Source organism: Crocuta crocuta, unplaced genomic scaffold, assembly GCF_008692635.1.
Source record: "Crocuta crocuta isolate KB4526 unplaced genomic scaffold, BGI_CrCroc_1.0 scaffold264, whole genome shotgun sequence".
In the NCBI taxonomy this organism is placed as follows: Eukaryota; Metazoa; Chordata; class Mammalia; order Carnivora; family Hyaenidae; genus Crocuta; species Crocuta crocuta.
The window spans coordinates 2,298,700-2,322,330 of NW_027529597.1; the positions used below are offsets into that span (position 1 = coordinate 2,298,700).

Below are 23,631 nucleotides of genomic sequence, written 5' to 3' on the forward strand. Positions count from 1 at the left end.
ATCTTAGCCATAAGTCTGTCTTAACTGTGCAAAGATGCAATATGGTGATTTTTAAAAGGGTAGCTTGGCTGTGCTATTTAGAAATCATTGTATTTTCATGTTTTATTCAATAAGTTTTCTAGTCTGAAATGTCCACTGCAAGTCCTTCCCCTAATTTCCAGGTAAAAAGTGATGGCATTTGTCTTTTTTAAATATAGTTTATTGTCAAGTTGGCCAACATACAGTGTTGTCTCTGTGCATGTGTGTGTGTGTGTGTGTGTGTGTGTGTGTGTGTACAGTGTATACAGTGTGCTCTTTGTTTTGGGGGTAGATCCCCATGATTCATTACTTTATGCAACATGCAGTGCTCATCCCAACAAATTCCCTCCTTAATGTTCATCACCCATTTTCCCCTCACCTCCTCCCCCTATCAACCCTCAGTTTGTTCTCTGTATTTAAGAGTCTCTTATTGTTTGCCTCCCTCCCTCTCTGTTTGTAACTATTTTTTCCTCTTCCCTTCCCCCATGGTCTTGTTAAGTTTCTGAAGTTCCACATATGAGTGAAAAAATATGATATCTGTCTTTCTCTGACTGACTTATTTCACTTAACAAAATATGCTCCAGTTCCATCCACATGCTGCAAATGGCAGGCATTCATTCTTTCTCATTGCCAAGTAGTATTCCATTGTATATATAAACCACATCTTCTTTATCCATTCATCAGTTGATGGATATTTAGGCTCTTTCCATAATTTGGAAACACTGCTCTAAATATTGGGATACATGTGCCCCTATGCATCAGTACTCCCGTATTTTTGGATAAGTTCCTACCAGTACAATTGCTGGGCCATAGGGTAGGTGTATTTTTAATTTTGTGAGGAATCTCTGCACCGTTTTCCAGAATTGTTGCACCAGTTTGTATTCCCAACAACAGTGCAAGAGGGTTCCTGTTTCTCCACATCCCCATCGGCATCTGTTGTTTCCCAAGTTTTTAATTTTAGCCACTCTGAATGATGTGAGGTGGTATCTCATTGTGGTTTTGATTTTTATTTCCCTGATGCTCAGTGATGTTGAGCATCTTTTCTTGTGCCTGTTTGACACCTGGATGTATTCTTTGGAAAAGGGTCTATTTATGTCTTCTACCCATTTATTCACTGCATTGTTTGGTTTTTGGGTGTTGAGTTTTGTAACTTCTTTATAGATTTTGGATACTAACCCTATATCCGATATGTCATTTGCAAATATCTTTTCCGATCTGTCAATTGCCTTTTAGTTTTGTTGATTGTTTCCTTTGCAGTGCAGAAGCATTTTATCTTGATGAGGTCCCAATGGTTCATTTTGGAAGATGAACCTTTAAAGATGTGTTGAGCATGAAATTGCTGCTGCTAATGTCAAAGAGATTATTGTCTGGTTTATCCTCTGGAGTTTTGGTGGTTTCCTGTCTCACATTTAAGTTTTTAATCCATTTTGAGTTTATTTTTATGTATGGTGAAAGAAAGTGATCCAGTTTCAATCTTCTGCATGTTGCTGTCCAGTTCTCCCAGCACCATTTGCTAAAGAGACTGTCTCCGCCCCCCCCCGCCCCATTGGATACTCTTTCCTGCTTCATCAAAGGTTAGTTGGCTATACATTTGTTGGTCCAATTTTGGATTCTGTATTCTATTCGATTGGTCTATGTGTGTTTTTGTGCCAATACCATACTGTCTTGATGATTAAAGCTTTGTAGTAGAGGCTAAAGTCTGGGATTTTGATGCCTCCCACTTTGGTTTTCTTTTTCAATATTACTTCAGCTCTTCAGGGTCTTTTGTGGTTACATACAAATTTTAGGATAATTTGCTCTAGCTTTGAGAAGAATGCCAGTGCAATTTTGATTGGGATTGCATTGAATGTACAGATTGTTTTGGGTAGTATTGACATTTTAACAATATTTGTTCTTTCAATCCATAAGCATGGAATTTTTTTTCCTTTTCTTTGTGACTTCTTCAATTTCTTTCATAAGTTTTCTTTATTTTTCAGCATACAGATCTCTTACATTTTTTAGTAGGTTTATTCCCAGATATTTTACGGTTCTTGGTACAATTATAAATGTGATCAATTTCTTTATTTCTCTTTCTGTTGCTCCATTATTGTGTATAGAAATGCAACAGATTTCTCTAAATTGATTTTGTATCCTGCAACTTTGCTGAATTTATGGATCAGTTCTAACAGCTTTTTGGTAGAGTCTTTTGGGTTTTCCATATACAGCATCATGTCATCTGGGAAAAGTGAAAGTTTGACTTCTTCTTTGCCAGTATGGATGCTTTTTATTTCATTTTGTTGTCTGATTGCTGAGGCTAGGACCTCCAACACTATGTTAAACAACGGTGGTGAGAGTGGACATCCCTCTCATTTTCCTGATCTCAGGAGGAAAGCACTCAGTTTTTCCCCATTGAGGATGATATTAGCTATGGGCTTTTCATATAAGGCTTTTGTATGTTTCTTCTATCCCTGCTATCTTGAGGGTTTTTATTAAGAAAGGATACTGTATTTTGTCAACTGCTTTTTCTGCATCTATTGACAGTATCATATGGTTCTTATCCTTTCTTTTATTAATGTGATGTATCACATTGATTGATTTTTGAATATTGAACCAGCCCTGCAGCCCAGGAATGAATCCCACTTGATCATGGTGAATAATTCTTTTAATATGCTGTTGAATTCAATTTCAGTATCTTATTGAGAATATTCGCATCCAGGTTCATCAGGGATATTGGCCTGTAATTCACCTTTTTTGTGGGGTTTCTGTCTGGTTTGGGAATCAAGGTAATGTTGCCTTCATAGAATGTGTCTGGAAGCTTTCCTTCTATTTCTATTTTTTGAAACAACTTCAGAAGGATATGTATTAACTCTGCTTTAAATGCCTGATAGAATTCCCTGGGGAAGCTATCTGGCCCAGGACTCTCATTTGTTGGGAGATTTTTGATAAATGATTCAATTTCCTCACTCATTATAGGTCTGTTCAAATTTTCTATTTCTTCCTGTTTGAGTCTTGGTAGTGTGTGGGTGTCTAGGAGTTTTTCCATTTCTTCCAAGTTGTCCAATTTGTTGGCATATAATTTTTCATAGTATTCTCTGATAATTGTTTGTATTTCTGTGGTGTTGGTTGTGATCTTTTTTCATTCATGATTTTACCTACTTGGGTCCTCTCTCTTTTGAGAAGTCTCATTGGGGTTTATCAATTTTGTTTATTTTTTCAAAAAAAACATATCTTAGATTCATTGATCTGTTCTACTGTTTTGTTTGGTTTGTTTTAATTCTGCATTGTTTATTTCTGCTCTGATCTTTATTATTTCTCTTCTTCTGCTGGTCTTGGGGTTTCTTTGCTGTTCTGCATCTAGCTCCTTTAGGCATGCTTTTAGATTTTGTATTTGAGATTTTTCTTGTTTCTTGAGATAGGCCTGGATTGCAATGTATTTTCCTCTAAGGACTGCCTTTCCTGCATCTCTAAGCGTTTGGATTGTCATGTTTTTATTTTCATTTGTTTCCATATATTTTTTAATTTATTCTTTAATTTTCTGGTTGATTCATTGATTTTTTTGTAGGATGTTTTTTAACCTCCGTGTATTTGGAGGTTTTCCAAACTTTTTCTTGTGGTTGATTTCAAGTTTCATCATACTGTGATCTGAAAATATGCATGGTATGATCTCAATTCTTTTATATTTATTGAAGGCTGTTTTGTGACCCAGTATGTGATCTAACTTTGAGAATGTTCATGTGCACTCAAGAAGAATGTATATTATGCTGCTTTTAGTATGAAAAGTTCTAAATATATTTGTCATGCCTATCTGGTCTAGTATATCATTCAGGGCCATTGTTCTTTATTGATTTTTCTGTCTAGATGATCTGTCCATTGTTGTAAGTGGAGTATTAAAGTTCTCTGCAATTACCACATTCATATCAATAAGATTGCTTATGTTTGTGATTAATTGACTTATATATGTGGGTTCTTCCAAACTGGGGCATAAACTTTTATAATTGTTAGCTCTTCTTGTGGATAGATCCTGTAATTATGGTTTAATGCCTTTCTTTATCTCTTGCTGCAGCTCCAAAAGAAAAAAGAAAAAAGAAAGCTCCAGCTTTCTTTTGACTTCCAGTAGCGTGATAGATGGTTCTCCATCCTCTCATTTTCAATCTGAAGATGTCCTCAGGTCTAAAATGGGTCTCTTGTAGATAGTATGGAGATGGATCCTGTTTTGTTATCCATTCTGATACCTTATGTCTTTCAGTTGAAACATTTAAGCCATTTACATTCAGTGTTATTATTGAAACATATGGATTCAGTGTCACTGTGTTATCTGTGTGTTTCATGTTTGTGATGATGTCTTTGGTCCTTTGTAGTCTTTACAGCATTCCACTCAGAATCCTCCTTAAGATCTCTTGCTGGGCTGGTTTAGTGGTCATGAATTCATTTAGTTTTTGTTTGTCTGGTAAAGCCTTTATCTCTCCTTCTATTCTGAATGACAGCCTTGCTGGATAAAGGATTCTTGGCTGCACAGTTTTCCTATTCAGCACATTGAATATTTCCTGCCTCTCTCTTTTGTCCTCCGAGTTTCAGTGGACAGATCTGCTACTACCCTTATGTATCTACCTTTGTAGGTTAAGACCCGTTTGACCCTAGCTGCTTTTAGAATTTTCTCTTTGTCTTTGTATTTTGCTAGTTTCACTGTGATATGTTGTGGAGAAGATGTATTCCTGTTATGTCTGAAGGGAGCTCTCTTTGCCTTCTGGATTTGGATGTCTGCTTTCTTCCCCAGATTGGGGAAGTTCTCAGCTATAATTTGTTCAAGTAAACATTCTGCACCTTTCTCTCTGATTCTTTTTCTGGAACTCCTAAGATACAGATAGTAATACATTTCTTTGAATCACTTAGTTCTCTAATTCTCCCCTCATGGTCTAGTATTTTTTAATCTCTTTCTCTCAGTTACATCATTTTCCAAAATTTTGTCTTCTATTTACTTATTCTCCCCTCTGCCTCTTCCATCCTCACTGTCAGCACATCTAGTTTATTTTGTACCTCATTTATAGCATTTCTTAATTTGTCATGATTATTTATTTCCTTAATCTCTGCAGCAATAGGTTCTCTGTTGTCTTCTATGCTTTTTTCAAGCCTAGTGATTAATCTTATGATAATTATTCTAAATTCTTGACCAGATATATTGTGTACACCTGTTTGAGCAATTCTTTAGCTGTCATTTCTTCCTTGAATATCTTTTTAGGATAATTCTTCCATTTCATAATTTTGGCTAGTTTTCTGTCCTTTATATGCTTTAAAAACTTGTTATGTGTCCTGCACCTATGGGCACTACTATACCAAAGAGATGATACACTGTCCAAGGCCTGGCCCTTCAGGAGGTGTTTTTGGAGTGTGTTATGTGCTATCTCTTTTTGTGACTCTGGTTTCTTTACCTCTTTCCTCAGGTGTACTTTGATTTGCTCATTGCAGTAACCCTAGGGGGAAAAAAGGGGGTGGGAGTGGTGGTGGTGGAAGAGGCCTTATCATATACAAAAAGATAAATGACAGGAGTGGGGAAAAATAAAATAAAATAAAATTGACCAGGCAGAGAAACTATATGGCTTAATCCAGAGAGAGAGAGGAAAATAAAGAAGGAGATGCAGAAGAGGTGTAAAGAGAATAGATTAATTATGTCTGTTAAATAAACCAACAACCAGAATAAGCAGACTAGAGAAAGGAAGAACTAAGAGGAAGAAAAGGAAATGAATATATATATATATATATTATATATGTATGTATTTTATGCACACACACACACACACATATATATATACATACATATATATATATATAATTGACCAAGAATTAAATCAGAAATTGAAACTCTTGACTGCACTGGTCTGGAGGAGGGACTGTCTGGTTGGTCAGTGTCAATCTTGCTCCAGTAGATACACAGTTACCAGATGCAGAAAGGAGTGGTTTGGTGTTAGGCAGGCCCAGTCTCCACTGTGGGCCCCATGTGTCAGTTCCTGATGCCCCACCTTGTTGGGGAAGTGGACGAAAATGGAGACACCCCAGTCTTTCTTTCCTGGACTAGGTGTCTCAAACCACTCTGTTCAGGCTCTCCTCATAGTGATGTGCTGGTGTGACAGCCTTTTTTTTCCCCCCGACCCAGAGTCTCCTGTGCCTCGCAGGCACTTGGCTGGGATTCAAACCCCAATGTCTTAAAAGATCTAAGGGAAGTGATGCCCACCGATAAAGGGTTGGTGCAAGCAGGGTCTATTGTCCTTGCAATGGCTCTTTGCCTTGTTCCCACAGTTGCCAAGGGAGGGGATTGCATTCTCCCACTACAGACTGCACCTCTGAACTAGTTACCTAGCCTGGGGATGGGGCTTGCTCACCTTCTCCCCACGTGCATGAACATGGCAGCCAGTACCAATCCTTAGAAAGCCTCCCAGTTAGAGATTGGATCTTTCTGTTTTTTCTGATCCCTGGTCCATGGTTTTTCTCTCCTCCAAATACAGTAGCACACTTCTCCAGCCTCTCTTTCTCTTCTTTTTGTCTCTCTGCAGAAGGGAATTCCTCCACTCCATGCCTATGGCACCCATTTTATCTCTTCAAGTTTGCAATCATGCAAGTATGGCCCACCAAGTTGTCCCCATGGGCCCCTAGAGAGGCTCTATCACTGCAGCTGGGTCTCTTGGAATTCCAAGTCCTCTGGCCTCAACATTTCTGTGTTTGAGGGATGAAGGGACTTCAGGTTCCCCTACTTCTCCACCATGTTAACTGCTCTCTGATGGTATTTGTCTTTAAAACTCTTGGACTTAACTATCCTCCCTGTGAAAATCCTATACATACTAACCTAGCTGGGAAGGGGTCTTATTTTTATTTTTTTAATTTTTTAGTGATTACTTATTTTTGAGAGATAGAGACACATAATATGAGAAGTGGAGGGGCAGGGAGAGAAGGAGACACAGAATCTGAAGTAGGCTCCAGGCTCCGAGCCATCAGCACAGAGCCTGATGTGGGACTCAAACCCAGGAACTGGGAGATCATGACTTGACCCAAAGTCGGATATATAACTGACTGAGCTACCCAGGGCCCCAGGGTCCTGTATTTCTGAGGACTAAAGGCCTCTCTTGAGATTTATCTTGAGGTTCTACTTGAATGATTTATGTTCACATTTTGTTTTCCTAAACTCACTGTTAGTCTTCAAAGTCAATGGGTATTTATGTTTATTTATATTTGCTTATAGTTACATATTTTTTTCCAATACCCAGTAGATTTTTAAATTTAAAGAACTTAAAATCACAAATGAATAGGCCATGACATTAAATCTCAAGAAGCATGTCTTCATCATCCAATAACTTTAATTTTAGCATTAGTATATTTTTTATTAGTTGGCTCAGTGGATGTTTTAAAATTGGGTCAAAACTCAGTATTAAAAGCCATTTAAAGTACTCTAATGTAATAACAAAATACCCTAATGTAATTATAAGTGATTGCATGACTCCTCCCAAAAATGTGTTGAAGGAGAAAAAGAAGTCTTACTTGCCTACAGGAACAAAGCCAGAAATTACAGGACTCCAGTGTGTTCCCCTTGTATAAAAGCCTTGGCTATGGAAAATTAGATTTTCCTCCATGAGGCAGCAAAGAATACCATACTTTTTGCTTATGGACACTGTCTTTTTCATCAGGATTTTCTCATGACATGTTACTCAAGTCAAGAACAACAACAGCAACAAAACCAAAGGAGATGAAAAAGCTTCTCTCTAAGCAAGATTGGTTAAGCTAGTTTCCATTGCTTTTTGGTAAATCTATTTTATTTATTTTTTTAATGTTTTATTTATTTCTGAGAGATAAAGAGAGAGAGAGAGAGAGACAGCGTGAGCAGGGGAGTATCAGAGAGGACACAGAATCTGAAACAGGCTCCAGGCTCTGAGCTAGCTGTCAGCACAGAGCTTGATGTGGGGCTCAAACCCACAAACCATGAGATCATGACCTGGGCTGAATTTGAACGCTTAACCGACTGAGCCACCCAGGGGCCCTGGTAAATCTATTTTTAAAATGATGGCTGTGGGGGCACCTGGGTGGCTTAGTCAGTTAAGCGTCCAACTTTCGCTAGGTCATGATCGCGCGGTTCGTGGGTTCGAGCCCCACGTCGGGCTCTGTGCTGACTGCCAGCTCAGAGCCTGGAGCCTAGTTCAGAGTCTGTGACTCCCTCTCTCTCTGACCCTCCCCTGCTCACGCTGTCTCTCTCTCTCTCCCTCCTAGAAATAAATAAAACATTAAAAAGAAATTAAAATGATGGCTGTGGCCTTGCCTACATCTAAAGCCAGAAAATCATGTTACAATAGGGTTGGCAAGGGAGCATCAGGATTCATAAGGGACAAGTCAGGCCTGAACCAAGGATCTAAATACCATATTGAATGAGTCTGAAGTTAGCAGCAAATTGGAAACACCAGGCCTAGAAAGAAAAGGGATCAAGGTGAGAGGGGTAAACGTTGAGACCATCTTTGTTCAGATAGTACTTGAAGACTCCCTCTGTTTTGAAGAACCTGACTATGACCACAAGGTACAAAGCCTACCTGCTTGCCTTTCTACTTTTTGCCCTTCTTTCCTTCTTAGCTTCCCTTCATACATATTGTTGTGTGTTTGGGCAAACCAGGACTTGGAAGACAATCAATTCACAGGCCCTATCATAAAGGATTTCTTATACTAGCTAGACTATATTTGTCAAACTTTTATGTGCATAGATAAGCATCATTTGGGGATCTTTTTATCTTTAATTTTTTAAACTATTTTTTAGAGTTTATTCATTTTTGGGAGAGAGAGCAGAAGCAGGAAATCTCAAGGAGACTCTGCACTCTCATTGTGGGGCCTGGTGCAAGGCTCAGTCCCATGAACCATGAGATCACGACCTGAGGTGAAATCAAGAGTTGGACAATTAACTGATGGAGCCACCTAGGCATTCCAAGGATCTTTTTAAAGTGCAGAGGGGATCCTGGGTGGAGAGTCAGTCAAGCATCCAACTCTTGATTTCAGCTCATATCATGATCTCAGGGTTCTTGAGATCAACCCCCAAAAATTGGGCTCTGTGCTGATAGCAGGGAGCCTGCTTGGGATTCTCTCTCCTTCCATCTCTGCCACTCCCCACTCACACATGTAATCTCTCTCTTTCTCAAAATAAATAAAGATAAATAAACTTAAAAAATAAAACAGAGAGAAAATAGGTCTGGAACATAGTCCCAAATCTGCATTTCTATTGAGCTTCTAGTCTGCAGGTCCACAAATCACACTATTAGATACAAGCTTCTAGTGTGGATTCTTTGAACCTGTGGTTGATGGCATCTGAGAATTACAGAATACAGGTTATATCCTCAACCCCAGTTTTGTATTTGATCCCCAGCTGACCCAAGGAAAAATATGTGAACAGATTATCCTCATTACCGAGAAAATATGACAAAACCTCCAATACCAAGGAAAGTGAATGAGTATTATCAACCTGATAAGCAAGGGAGAAATCATTAGCAAAAGCAACACAAGGATTGTGAAGTCATAGGAAAAGGTTAAAGGCTTTTAGACAAACAGGAATACCTTGAACTGGATGCATGTCTTTGTAAAGATTCAATAATGAGCAACATTTTCCCAGATGTCTTGACCATTCTCTTTATGCATACCATAAAGTGCAGAAGATCATAGGACATAATATGTGGTGATAAACCTGTTTGATTACACTTCCCAGGTGCTGCTGGGTCCAATTATCTTGGTGCTAAAATATCTCCTAATTGAGTGTGAAACACACATCAGAGTTAATTATGCTGTACACTACTATACAGGCTTGAAATAATTAAGACTCAGCTAGCCTAGAAAAAAAAAAAGTACATTCATTTTAAGTTTCAATCCTTGGAGATTTTGCTGAAACTCATGAGATCAGCTAGATATGAATTTATGCAAATTTCTAACCCTAGAATCTTATTGAGACCATAAGCCTCGTATCATAACCTAGCTACTTTGATCTACAAAGGTATAGCTACCTCTGTCTTATGAGTAGCATGTGCCCTTGAAAACTGAGAAATCAAAACATTATGGGAAGGTCTGTTATATTCAAAAATTGTATTATGTTATACTATATTTGTCAGTTAAAAGTACTATTTTGAGGAGGTCATCTTCATAACAAATATTGGATTACTAAGGCCAACTATTTACAGAACATAGGTTACATAACACACGAACAGTATTGAGAGAATTGGAAGAGTAAAACTAAAATGGTCCCCAAACCTAAAAATCATGGAAATACATTGGAGTTGAAATTATCTATCACAAGATCTACCATTTTATCTTTAGAGCAAAAATGAAAGACATGTTACTTTTTAAATGTTTATTTTGAAGGAGAGAGAGCGTAAGTAGGGTAGAGGGAGAGAGAGAGGGAGAGAGCAGAGCCTACTGTCAGTGCAGAGCCTGATGTGGGGCTTGATCTCACGAACCATGAGATCGTTACCTGAGCCAAAATCCAGAGTCAGACACAACCAACTGAGCCACCCAGGCACCCTGAAAGACATGCTCTTGACTAAAATCCTCTGTCTTTTAACCTAAAATACTGTATATGTGTGTGCAAGTGTGTGTCTGTGCATGTGTGTATCTACACAAATATATATATATATACACAAATATATATATACATATATACATATATATTTGTGTGTATATATATATATATATAGATACATAAATGTATATGTATCTATATCTATCTGTATACTAGAAAATTTGAAGTTAATATGGTTTATTAATCTTCTGGAAGGACAAATAGATGTCAAAAGGTGATAATGATTTGAAATGTCAGCAACTTGTTTCCCAAAGCCTCTAGACCCACTGTTTTGGAAGTTTGTGGCCATATTGATTCTTCCCCTATTGGATCATCTCCAGGCCTTGGTGGATTGACTCATGACATCTGCCAGGTTTTTCCTGACCCGACTATCTTTCTGGTCACTAGCTGACTCATCCATGCTGTCATTGGTTTCTTCCTTTACGCTTTACTTCTTCAAGTTTCATCCATTACCTGCTGCTCTCCTCCTATCTTACTATACCAATAGTTCATGCTCCTTTGAGCCAATACTCTCTGCCATTACTTATCCCATGAATGACAATGCTTGCCAATTAAATGTTAAATCACAATAATTTATCTGAAAATATGGTACACTCTACAGCTGCTATAAAATGAAAATCACAAAGTATCTTAGATTCTTCTGCCTGTTAAATCATTTCAGAGTCAGGATTTTTTGAAGAGGATTTCTTTAACTTATCTTCTCTCTCCTGAATAGTTTGATAGATTCTAAATCTTTAGTGACACGACTCTCACCTACTAGCATGGGATCTGATTTTCCTCATTTTTTTCCCAAATCATTTCAAATGAATCAGTTCACTAACTTGAGCAAAAAAACATCTGAAAGTAACCAACAGTTATGGTTTTCAAACTTCTATTTGTCTTTTGCTCCATTGTCACTTTGGGAACATAAAATATTTACAGAATGCATGTCATGTTTGATAAATAGATTATTGACTCAAAAACTGTACAACATAAACCATGAGCAAGAATTAATGTACCTGTACTTTGCCCAGTTTGTAGGTAGAGATTAAAATATTTAGACTACTTGGTGACTTTTTATTTATTATTCTTGAAAATTCAGTTCCCATTCAAATTTGGATTTTATTTGGCTCCTCTTACAAGATAAGTAGAAGGCAAAAGGAAAACCTGCTTATTAATCTTAAGAGCCAGATCATTACATTGTTATGATGAAAAGAATATGTATCACTGTATAAATTAATTTTAACCTTACTAATTGACCAAAATTGGAACACAGCTTTGTAATCCCAAATAAAGCCACTTTTCTATTTTTTTGTTTCATTTTTTATTGTCTTCAAAACTCTTGAAATTTTTAAGATATGGTTAATTCACATAACTTTTTATATGCTTATAAAAATCAGTATAAGTACTGAATGACCTGTAATTCCTTTTTTTTTCTATCAGTGCTACTACAACACATATCCCTTCTTTAATTCCACAAGCATTTATTGAATACCTCCAACCCACCAGGCATTGGTGATACAAAGCCCTGGAGATTCAAGATCTGAGCCATGAGAACTCTACCACATGAAACAAAAATAGCTAGTATAATCACCTTAGTACATTATTACAAGCTATGAAACAAGAGAGGAATATCAGGTTCAGTCCAAAGATCAGAAGTGCCTTCCTGAACTAACTGGCATTTGAGAACTGAAAAGGAGAACTCTTTAACTAAACAAATTAAAGTGAAAGTTGGCTTTGTGAACAGAAAGGAGCACGTCTAAGTTTCCACAAAGAAGGTGAGGGAAGTGGTGCCGTCATTGCATTCATTCTTCATTGCCCAACTCTCTGTGCCATCTACCAGACTCCTACCCCTCTCCCTAAAAGCAGCTCATTCAGAAAAGACAGGTACCACATATCTCCTGTAAATGGAATGCTTGCGCCGGATCTCTGGCAGTCTGGACTGGTCCATTCAAATTCAGACATGAAAACTGCTGTCCATCCAAGCTGGTGCCCTGCCCTCACCCAGACTCACTTCCTCAATATCTTTGGGTCTTTATTACGTACAGAGTGGAGCTGGCAGCGCAGGATTTCATATCAGGGCCTGTTCTGCGAAGATAACTCTGAATGGCAACCTGAGGGCCAAAACAGGTCTGATCTTTCCAAATTCTATACTAAAACAGATTGAATTGTGACTGGCCCTTCATGTGTTGTTAGAATCTAATAATAACTTAAAAATGAAGACAAACATCTGTCTAGAAGAACTTTTGAAGTGTCTTATTTGAAATGCTTTGCAAAGGCAAATTACCAGAACTGTGATTTTAAATTGTCTCCTTTCGTTTTTACTGTGGCGATGAATGGTAAGGTTCAGAAAACATGTTCATTTATATTTTGGCAGAAACTTGCACGTCATAATCCTTGGTGATGTGCGATCGGAGGACATGGGGCTGGTAGAAGTATGCTCCACATGGGTGGTAGAAAAACATGCCCTTTACAAAAATAAATTAAACATAATAGATTTTAGATAAAAATTATAAACACTAGATTATAAGGCCTTTTCAGGCTAGATTGTATCTCATTAGCACAATAAATGTCACAGCTTGGGGAAAAGTAAATTCACTAAGTAGAAACAATAATGAATAATTGTATGAATGAATGGATGCCGCTGAAAGTGCACTCAACACCCTAAACATTTAATCTGTAGTGAATTGCAGTGTAAATTATGGACTTTGGGTGCTAATGATGTGTCGATACAGGTTCATCAACTGTAGCAAATGAACCACTTGGGTGGGGGATGTTGACCATGGAGGGGCTGTGTATGTTGAGGGGGCAGAAGCTACATGGGAAATCTCTGTACCTGCCACTCAGTTTTGCTGTAATCTAAAACTTCTCCAATAAATACAGTCTAAACATGGAAAACATGATTGTTTTTGGTCAGAGTGTAAGCTTGTATTTACAATATGAGCAGCATAAGACAGTTCATTTACCTGTAGCTTAATATATCTAGTATCACGTACTATGTACTGGCCATAGATTAGTCACTTATACAATGCTTTCTGTGTTCTTAGCACCATGTGAAGCACCTCTGACTGGTTTTCCTTGACTCCGCACAAGAGCCACTTGAAATAGCTCCTACTTTTATTGCCAACTTGTAGATAGAAAAAAAGTAAGGCTCAGAGACGTTAGTTAAATTCCCCGAGGTCACACAGATAGCTTCTGTCAGAGGGATAAAAATGATTTTTACACACATCTGGGTAGCTGTTAAGCTTGGCTTTTGGCTAGGAGTGGATATGAGAAGGTGGGAAGAAAGAATCCCTTCTTACCCAAATATGCTTTGGTCTCCTGGACAAAAGAGAAAAAAAAGGAAGATAGGTACAGCTATAAAACTAGATTTAAAGATAACCAGAAGTGTTAATGCCAATTGGGATCATTGAATCATGAAGTAAGCTCAAATTGGGTTCGGAAAGAGGCACAAGAATGCATGTATTGGTGTTCTTACTGCTGCTGAAGGTCAGTATGCTCCTCTCCTGGGTATGATTTAGGGCAAATGCAGTTTTACGTCAGTGTGGGTAGAAGCTAGGTGCAAGGAAACACATGAACCAGGGTGTGACTATGCATAGTCAGGGCATAGCAAATTGTTGTTCAAAATATATCATTAACTATCATCTTGAAAACTTCTGAGGTTTTAGCACGATTAAAATTAGAACTACAGGCAGTTCTATGGAAAATTCCCTTCATGAGTTTTTGACTCTGTGACCCGGTGTGATAGCATCAGGACAAAGGAAAGGTGGTATCAGCGTCCTTTAGGAGTCTGCAATCAGTAGAGAAGAAAGAAAGGTCGAATCGGGCCAGCGTGAACCAAGAAAACAAAAACAAATGTTTTGAACATCTAGGTCAGGTTATGGACCACAGCAAAATGGGGCATTTATAGGAAAGTATCAGGAACAAGAACCACAACAAAATCCCACAATAACTTCCGTTATCTTTCCCACTTCCCAGGGCATCTGGGCCAAGTTTCATATTTGATCAAAAGAAGCCCAATTCTGTAATTTCTGCTCATGGGAGATTAGACTAAGAAGTAGGTGAAAAAGAAAGTGAAGGAATTCTTCTTCTTCATCTTCTTTTCTAAGAGCCAAAACTAAAGATTATTGAATCCCATTTGTGGACTGAGGTCATTTTTCAAAATCAATTTTTAGAGCCAGAGTTGTCTTATGTTTGCCTTCCAGGTGTCTACTTTCTCAAGGTAACAAAAAGGTTCACAAGGATTCTTATCTCAAAGTGATAAACAGATGCAAACAGAGCCAGGCCTATCTGGGCTACCACAAGGCCTGTTTGACTAATTGCCCTGATAGATCATTCTCCTGATGTCTGATGTTGTTATTGCACCCAGCGTAGCTGAGATAGCACATGTTTAACCCCTGACCTTCCAGCTGCTTAGAGCACATTGCTCTGGAACGAACCGTTCTCCATCATCACTTCCTCCCCATGGCAGCCAGGGAAAGAGATCTGTTTCTAAGCAAATAGCAAAGGCTCTGACCCCGTCATGAGTCACCAGTCTGTCTACCCACTTCCAAGATTTCCCCTTCATATATTTATTCAGCTTGTCAGAGTTCCTGGCAAAGAGGATAGTGATATTTGAGGCAAATAGGATTCATGCTAACTCTGGGAACAGTTAATTTCATAAATCTGAGATACCTTAAATGACGTCTATGGGCTTTGAATGAACCAATCTGTTCCATTTTATTCGCCATTAAGGTACCCTTTCCTTTAACAAAAAATGAAAAAACCACAGAATGAACAACAACAACAAAATATTCCAGGGCTCTTTGTTATAATGTAAGGAAATACCTAATTATTCTGTGCCTTAGGGCACTGATTTAAGTTACTATAAGACAGGCTAAATACTATTACTAATAGCAGAAGTGAGAAGCAAATGTATTTTATCTTAGATAGGTCATCTTTCTTTTATTGCCTGCTTCACACATCTTATTCACAGAACTTACACTCATCAAGTTTTAACAGATACTCTGCCAACACTTGGTAATTCAGCTGCTGACAGTCCCGGCTGAGTATTTCTGTGCAAGAATTTCACATTATGCAACATTATAGAAACATTAAATGGGAATAACACAATGGCAAGTGGTAGTTTTTATGACCATTTGTGTTAATTAATGAAATTATGTTGTCTTTGCAGAGAGGCAGAAAACACAGAGAAAAAGAAAAAAACATAATCGTTATGGAGTATATTTGCATTTCTCTTCATTTTCTTTAAATATCAAGCTTAAATAGACATGAAATATTAAAGGCCATTGCATTGGGGAGAAAAAGATCTATTTTGGTACATCCTGCTTTTCGGCTTTCATTAAACCATTTAACATAGAATCAAAGCACCATAGCTTAATTATAAAATAGCTCTATCTTTCTAACACTTCGTTCAGCCATGTCTGTAGACCCTTAATAACTTTTCAACCAAAAGAAAAGCCTATTTGTTTTGTGAAACAAATTTCTGAATGCTAATGTTATCAATCATTATTATCTTTCCCACATAATAAATTCCTGATATTTTCCTCTTTCCTTTAAGAAAGCAAGATTGCAACGCTTGAAATATTGAGCGGATTGACAAGATATTGAAAATGCTCGAGGGAACAACAGATACATCATTAAAGTTATGCTTGTCTATGAGTTTTCAGTGAAGGAGAACATGACACAGAAGGGGCCTCCTTGTCAGATGATCTAGGGTTAGCCTCATCTAGGCAGCTTCGAGGGTTCTTTTTGTTTTCTTTTGTTTTTGTTTTGTTTTATTCTGACTCTCAGTTTACTCTTAACTGACCAGCTTCTGGTCATTTCAATGAAGTTTAAATGATGTGAAGTCCCCAGCACAGTGACTGGAACTGAAGACGAGCAGATCCCTGATCGATCCAAAGTCCCTTCCTGCCCTTTCTTCTAAAACTTCCAGAGATTCCACTTTACTCGAATTTACCTTCAAGCCACTTAGAGAATAATTTAACTGAGCTTACTCAAGTTTTGGAAAGCTTGACCCATAGAGAGATAGCCTGTCTTCTGAAAAGAAAGACTAATGTTAAGCATTAACATCATTAACATGTATTGTCCCGTTGAAAGATATATAGATACTAAGGTGAACATTTCTCTAAGCAGCAACAAAAGTTAGATCTCTTTTGTTTACTGGAAAATTTAGGGGAAGATGCCAAACAACAGGATTGTGTGGGGATCAAGCTTAGAGGACAAAGATGTTACAAGACAGACATTAACTCAGACTCTGGTGAGAAGTCATTCTAGGCTTCTTCATTCAGCAGCCAATTTATAGAAACTTAAGGCCTGGTTTCTTCATCAGTAAAATGGGATAATAATATTTGTTTCACAGAAGTATACTAGGATTAGGTGATATCATGTGAGTAAAGAGCTTAGCCTAGCAGAGAAGATAAACTTAACAGATACTAATTTAATCTATGTAGTATTAATATGAATTAATAATGTGAAATGATTTGAAAGCAATTGAGAATACCTTGATTCTCTTTAGAGTGAATCAAGTAATTTATCAGGTTTTCAATGACTCCAAATAAAGTTTGACAAATATGAGAAAGAGTAGACCAAGAATTTGTCTACACCTGGTGTCAGTCTGTAGTCTTTCTTTCTTTCTTTCTTTCTATCTATCTGGATAAATTATTTTATTTATTTTAAAATAATAGGTTCACAAGTTTTTGGTTTGTAGTGTCTTGTTCTCTTTGCAGTAAAAAGAAGTTAACAATTTAGTTCTGTAATGTATTTAACTAAAAGATACCCACTACCTTGCCAATTTTTATACAAATACATTGTAGAAAAACTTCCTTTTAGTGTATTAACAACCAATAGACACCACATTACTCAAGGACAACTTTAGTATTGGGTTCATGGATTGAACATCTCAGCAATGATATTTTAAAACCAGAGATCTCTTGGGGCGCCTGGGTGGCTTAGTCAGTTAAGCGTCCGACTTTCGCTTAGGTCATGATCTCGCAGTTCGTGGGTTCGAGCCCCGCGTCGGGCTCTGTGCTGACTGCCAGCTCAGAGCCTGGAGCCTGTTTCAGTCTGTGACTCCCTCTCTCTCTGACCCTCCCCTGCTCATGCTGTCTCTCTCTCTCTCCTAGAAATAAATAAAACATTAAAAAAATAAAATAAAATAAAATAAAATAAAACCAGAGATCTCTTTTAAATAAATGTAAGTAATTGGATTTTCTTCTATATATAAAACTGTGTCAGATAAATGCTATAAATCTGAAAGTAGAAAAGTAGAGATGAAATACTAATTTATAAGCCACAATGGAGTGTTTCACAATTTTTGTTTAACAAAACATATTTTAGCCTGCTTACACCTTGATCTATAGGGCCCCACTGATTACAAGGCTGTAAATTGTATGAAGAGCTCTGCAGAAAATCATAAAAAGGCAGCGAGGGGGCCTTATATCATGGAGTCACTTGGTCCCTAAGACTCAACCAAGACTTTGATATTTAGTTTAAACACAACCATATATTTTTATTAATAATGAACAGAATCACTTGTTTCAATTTCATAAGCCCAATGCACTGAAGCTGGTGAGATTTCTATTACCCATGACCTGGATATTAATACTTTGATAAAAAAAAAAAGTCTCAATTTTTCAGATGTTGACTTAATGCTGAAACAATGAGAAACAACTTTCCCATCAATTTTGGCACATTGAACTGGGAAAAAAGAGTGACCATTCTTTGTTCACTAGAAGAGCTATTAAAAATGCTTTTGGTACAGGAAATACTTTTTTTCTCCCCAGATATTAGAGCATATCTTCAGGAAACTCAGCAGATTAATCACATGAGCCCTGGCTCAACTTTATTTAGAAGTAAACCAGAAGATTTAACACTCATTCTAAAATGTAAAATCCCTCTTTCAGTATTTCGTGATGCTGATATTCCTTGCTGTGATGTTTTTCCATTGGCTCAGAAAGTGATAACAAAGAGGTTTTCCTTTTTCTTTTTCTTTTTTTAATTTTTTTGTTTTTTCTAATTTTTTTTAGGAGCAGGCCAGGGGAAAGATAAAAGGAGATTCTCCTTGATTCGCCTTTTGATTAAATTTGCCTGAATTTTTAGCATGAGACCACAAGATTAAAAGCAGTAATGTATTTTGTTTTAATTCACAAAGGAATCGATAGGCCTAAGTGTAGACGTTTCTAAAACTTTTCATTTGTGTTGATATAATGACTGTACAAATTATTCTCAGAAGGTTTCTGAATAAGAAAACTTTATGGAAGGAAAGAGGTGCCCCTTCATTCTTTGTTGGGTGGAGAGTATTTGATTTGAAGTAGAATTTTCCAAAATAGCCCAGAATGGTATCTGCCTTTTCTAAAAGGATTCTAAGAACATGTATTTCCTCACACTTTCAAACAAGAAGATATAACTTATATCCATTTTGCTAAAACTCAACATCATTCCCTTTGGCTGGCACCTAAAATAATCACAAGGATAAAAGAACGTGTTTCATAATCACTGCTTTTAAACCCAGGGCTAAACATTGAAAAAAATGGTTGGAGGAGAGGAGTAGGGGATGGAAATGAAACATCTCAACTCTGCTTTAAGGAGCATTATTTGCTGACTGGGAAACTAGAAGTGACATAAACCAGATAAAAAACCCATTTCTGAAGCCACATTCCAAGAGGAGAGTGACGCGATGCTACAGACATGGAAGGTGCAAAGTCGGCAGATGGTGGAGTTTGTGATGGAGGGTCATCTCCTGGAGGATGTGAGGCTGGGACAAGTCTGGAAGGAAGTGTGGAAAGTGAGGTGGGTAGCTGAGAGGGGCTCAGAGAGGCCGACAGAGTCAACTGAGCAGTGGTGTAGAGTGCTAAGGACACTTAGGCCAGAACTCTGTGTTTCTGAGCAGCTTTCAGGAAGATACACGGAACCAAGTGCTATATGTGTAGATTTGTACTTATCCATCCAACTTCTTCAGACTCTCAACTCGAGCACAAAAGTCAAAAGTATGCATTTTAAAGTGGCTTCTTGTCTTTCACCTGGGTGGAGACTATCCCATGATAATAAAGTCTCTGAACTTCAGTTTCCTCATCTGTGAAATGAAGACACTGATAATGAAATTGTGAGGATTGATTCATTTAAAGTGTACAAAAAATTGAGTCAAGGGTCTGGTACCTGAAAGTACTCAATCCATACCCACTGAAAGCATTGTAATCATGGAACTTATTCCCATGAATAAAGATGACTTGAACAGCCTACATGATGATTTGTCGGATTTTACCTTCAACTATCTGCAGCATGAATGGAGTCAATGAAAAGGATGGATGAAGCATTTACAGCAAAAAGAAGATATTTTTGTAATTTGGGGTTTGATATCTGGGGACTGAAATTCCATATTTTACTCATGATCGACCTTTACCCTGAGTTACAATGATAATGCTAAGTTATAATGAGACCAAAAGGTCCTATTTAGGTACTTGATATGTGACTATTTTTTTTTTTTTGTATTTTCTGAGAACCAGTGAGAGGATGTAAGAGTCTGAACTCAAGATCCTCAAAGATTACTTAAAATATTGCTCAAAAAAAACCAATCAGATACAAGAGGTAACCATGAAATATTTTACCAGCTAAAGCAGTTTGCCTTACAATAAAGAGCAAATGTGACATAAAAATGATAATATTAGTGTATGAGAATGTACCTTACCACTTGTATTTTAGCTTTTGTTTTATTTTAAATGAAAAATATGAAATTTTACATGGGCTAATGGATTTTTAAGAGGATTCACTACAAATTTTGAGATTCAAAGGGAGTGTAATAAATGAACTGGATATGAGAATAATAAAAACATTTTTTTAATGTTCAAACATCCTACGGTGTTAGTCTATACATCCCTTTTTCAAACATCATCTCCTACAAACACCAGCTTAAGTAGAGAAACTTGAAAGTCAGCATTTCAAATAAAATGTCCTCAATGTGTTTATCTCCATGGGTAATTTGTAACAAATCTGGAATAGCAATTTTCTGCCAAATGAAATACTGCAAAGGATGACTTTTTTTCCTTTTTACAGAACAGGTCCTAGTCAAGAGACTATAAAGAGGTTCTACTAGTCAAAAGAAATTACCTGCAGTCCTTTGGGACTTATAATTCCTAAAAGATCAGGTGCTCTGTCCCTAAAATTGTTGGCTGGTACAAGGAAGTGGTAACCCACTGAGAAAACAAAGGAGAAGGGAACTTTCAAAGCACTCAGCTAAGTTTTGGCTGCAAGATTTCCCATTAGTCTGGTTGTTTAGACACCAACTTTATATTCCCTTAGAGGAGAGAAACACAAATTTGAAACACAAGGGTCCCTGGTCCCCAGAAAATCAACCTGCTTTTAAGTAGAAAGAGTAAGAACTGATTAGGTGGTTCTCTTATGTTTCTAATCCAAGCAAGTTCATTTTTCAAAAAAACATATATATGAGGGGAAAGATATCTCAGAAAAGCAAGTGTAGGCTCTGGAAAAGATTAGACTGCAAAGGGGAATTTTTAACGACACCTGTAGAGTCAAATATGTCTTTTACCAGCTAATTAATCGAAAATGCCATTGGATTTTTTTTTCACATGGATCAGCAGAGATGAAAATGGCCACTCTCTAAATGGTGTTCCGATTTCAATTTAGAGGACTGAAGTTTAGTTATGCTGTGAATGGAGAGAATATATTGTGTTTCCTAAGCATGGGCTGACAGTTTGCTTATGGTCCAGGGCTACACTTTAAGCTGTCCATGCCAAGAATGAGAAAAAATAAAAACAATGTTCAGCAAACTTGTATATTTGATTTAAAGAATTCTCACTGCATATTTCCTATGTGTGTGTGTGGTTTTTTTTTTTTTTTTTTTTTTGATATAAAAATGGCCCATGTTTAGGAGATGTTGGTGATGTTGAATGCTCCTTGTGTTCTCTCCTAGTATCCGTAATGCATACGATGTGAAGCTAGCTATATGTTAGTTTTAAACCTATCTTTTTACTTATTTTTTAAATTAAAATATCAAAAGCCTTTCAATGCATACTAGAGGCACTTACTATTGTTTAGAATGTTTAATTCACAAGGAAATGTGCTTTACTACATGTGCATTTAGGATGAAAATGTCATAAGTACATTTAGTTAGTAGTGCCCATCATGTGTTTGGGGAGGCAGAAATCACTATCTGTGTATGTACAAGCATGGAATCATGCTCTGACATTTTGACCTTCTGAAGCTTTGGAAATTTGAGATGCCCCCAATGACCACTGAATCCAAGGACAATTTTCTCCTGAGGTCTAGTTTTTTTTCCAAGGATGATTCGACAGATGTTCTTTCTTGAAGCCGCGCTCTTCCAGCTGTTATTTTCCCAGCTTCACCAAAACAAACTGGCACACTCAGACAGTGGCTCACAAACCCAAAAGAGAAAAAAGCCACGCCCTAACAAAGAACTAAAAAGTGCTTCCAGTAAACTGCTCATTCAATAGTTGAGTCAATAGCATCACTCACCCGGCACCCAGAAGTGTGGGAAGAACTGGTAAAAGGGCTGGAGATTGGAAATAAATGTTGTGGGCTGACAGGTTTAAAATCTGATTGACTGGTATTCCTGTCACAATTCCTAATAATGTAAGAATGAACAAAGCGTCGAAAAATGTAAGTCTCGTTATTGTGAGTATAAGCAAATGCAGGGGGTTGAATGATAGAAGCTGACAGATCCAAAGGCAGCATGGTCCTTTGTAGTCAGCCAAATAGTTTGATCAGAAAATGTTTGTAGTGCTTCTCCTGGATGTGTGATTTCTTGCCCCTTCCTGCTAGCTTATGGACTTTTCTAGCAGGATTGTAGAGAAGACAGAAGAAGCTTATAGATTAAATTTAGAACATGATACCATCAAGTCCCAAGAGGTACCAAGAGAAAAGTCTGACGATTAGGTTAGCACCAGGCAGCATCTGGTGGGAGGTAGGTACTGTCACCCATTTATCATTATTTCCATCTCCCATGATGGAGAATACCCTGAATTCAGTGTCTCAACTTCTTGAAACTTCATAAATCCTACGGCACCCACAGATAAGTGAGGATGTTTCCCCTGTCTTCCAGTTGTGGACAGTTCCCAGAGACATGAATGGAATATAAATAATGTGCCTTATATCAATGGAGTAGGAATTTTGCATCAAAGGTCATATGCAAGTCTCTCTGCTACTCATCTAAAATGTTATATTGAAAATATATCAGCTCCCATGGTCTGAGAAATGTCAAGACCTCCATTAAATTATGTCCCATGAACTTGGTTTGGTTTTCCTAGTGATAAAGTGGAGACCAATATTTTACATTATTACACACTTATCCCTAGTATGATTCCATAGAATAGAATAATCCACATTCTGGGAATAAACCTGTTTGTAAATTGAATCATTTGATTTTCACGTGTTTGATCTGGAAATTGGAGGGTGCTGACCAGGGGAATTTTTCATCTGTCCATCATAGTTAGTTTCTACAATGTGCTTCCTTTGGCTTTGGCAGTAACAAAATTTTGGAAGAGAATTCTGGGATTCTTCCCCACTCATCAGGGATGTCACATTTCTGTGCCTTTACTGCTGTTTTAACTAGACAATAAAGGCTTAAGCACAAAATCATGGGAAGACGTTAAATTGGGATGGGTATTCTTGGCTTCTTGGCTCAGTTCCACACTTTCTGATTTGTGGGAGTATCAGAAATTGCTCAATATCTATAGACCTAAGATTCTCAGAATAGAGCACAGCAGTAAATATTCTCAAGTACCTTCAAGCACTGAGTCTGTATAATGCTCAGACCCCTCCATTCTTATATCCCTTTCTCCCTTGAAATGAGGGATAGGATGATCACTAAAGACCCTTCCTAGTCTTAGGTTCTGTCTTTTCTCATGTCTTATTTAACTAATATACATTAAACACTTATATGCGCAGTTAACTTTCACACAGATTATCTCCCTATAAGAAATACTCTTATCCCAGTTGTATAGATTTAAAACAAAAGTTAGTTAAAGGTTAGTTAAAGGAGCTTCTTAAGGTCTTCTACTCACTGAGTAGCAGAGTTGAGATTTCACATTATCGGGGAA

The 23,631-nt window shown here is 37.4% G+C and overlaps 1 protein-coding gene across 1 annotated transcript in view; it reads left to right on the forward strand.

Moving 5' to 3' along the window:
• Positions 1–23,631, forward strand: part of LOC144229739 (uncharacterized) — a 51,839-nt gene that overhangs the window by 14,457 nt on the left and 13,751 nt on the right. The gene's annotated exons all lie outside the window — the stretch shown is intronic.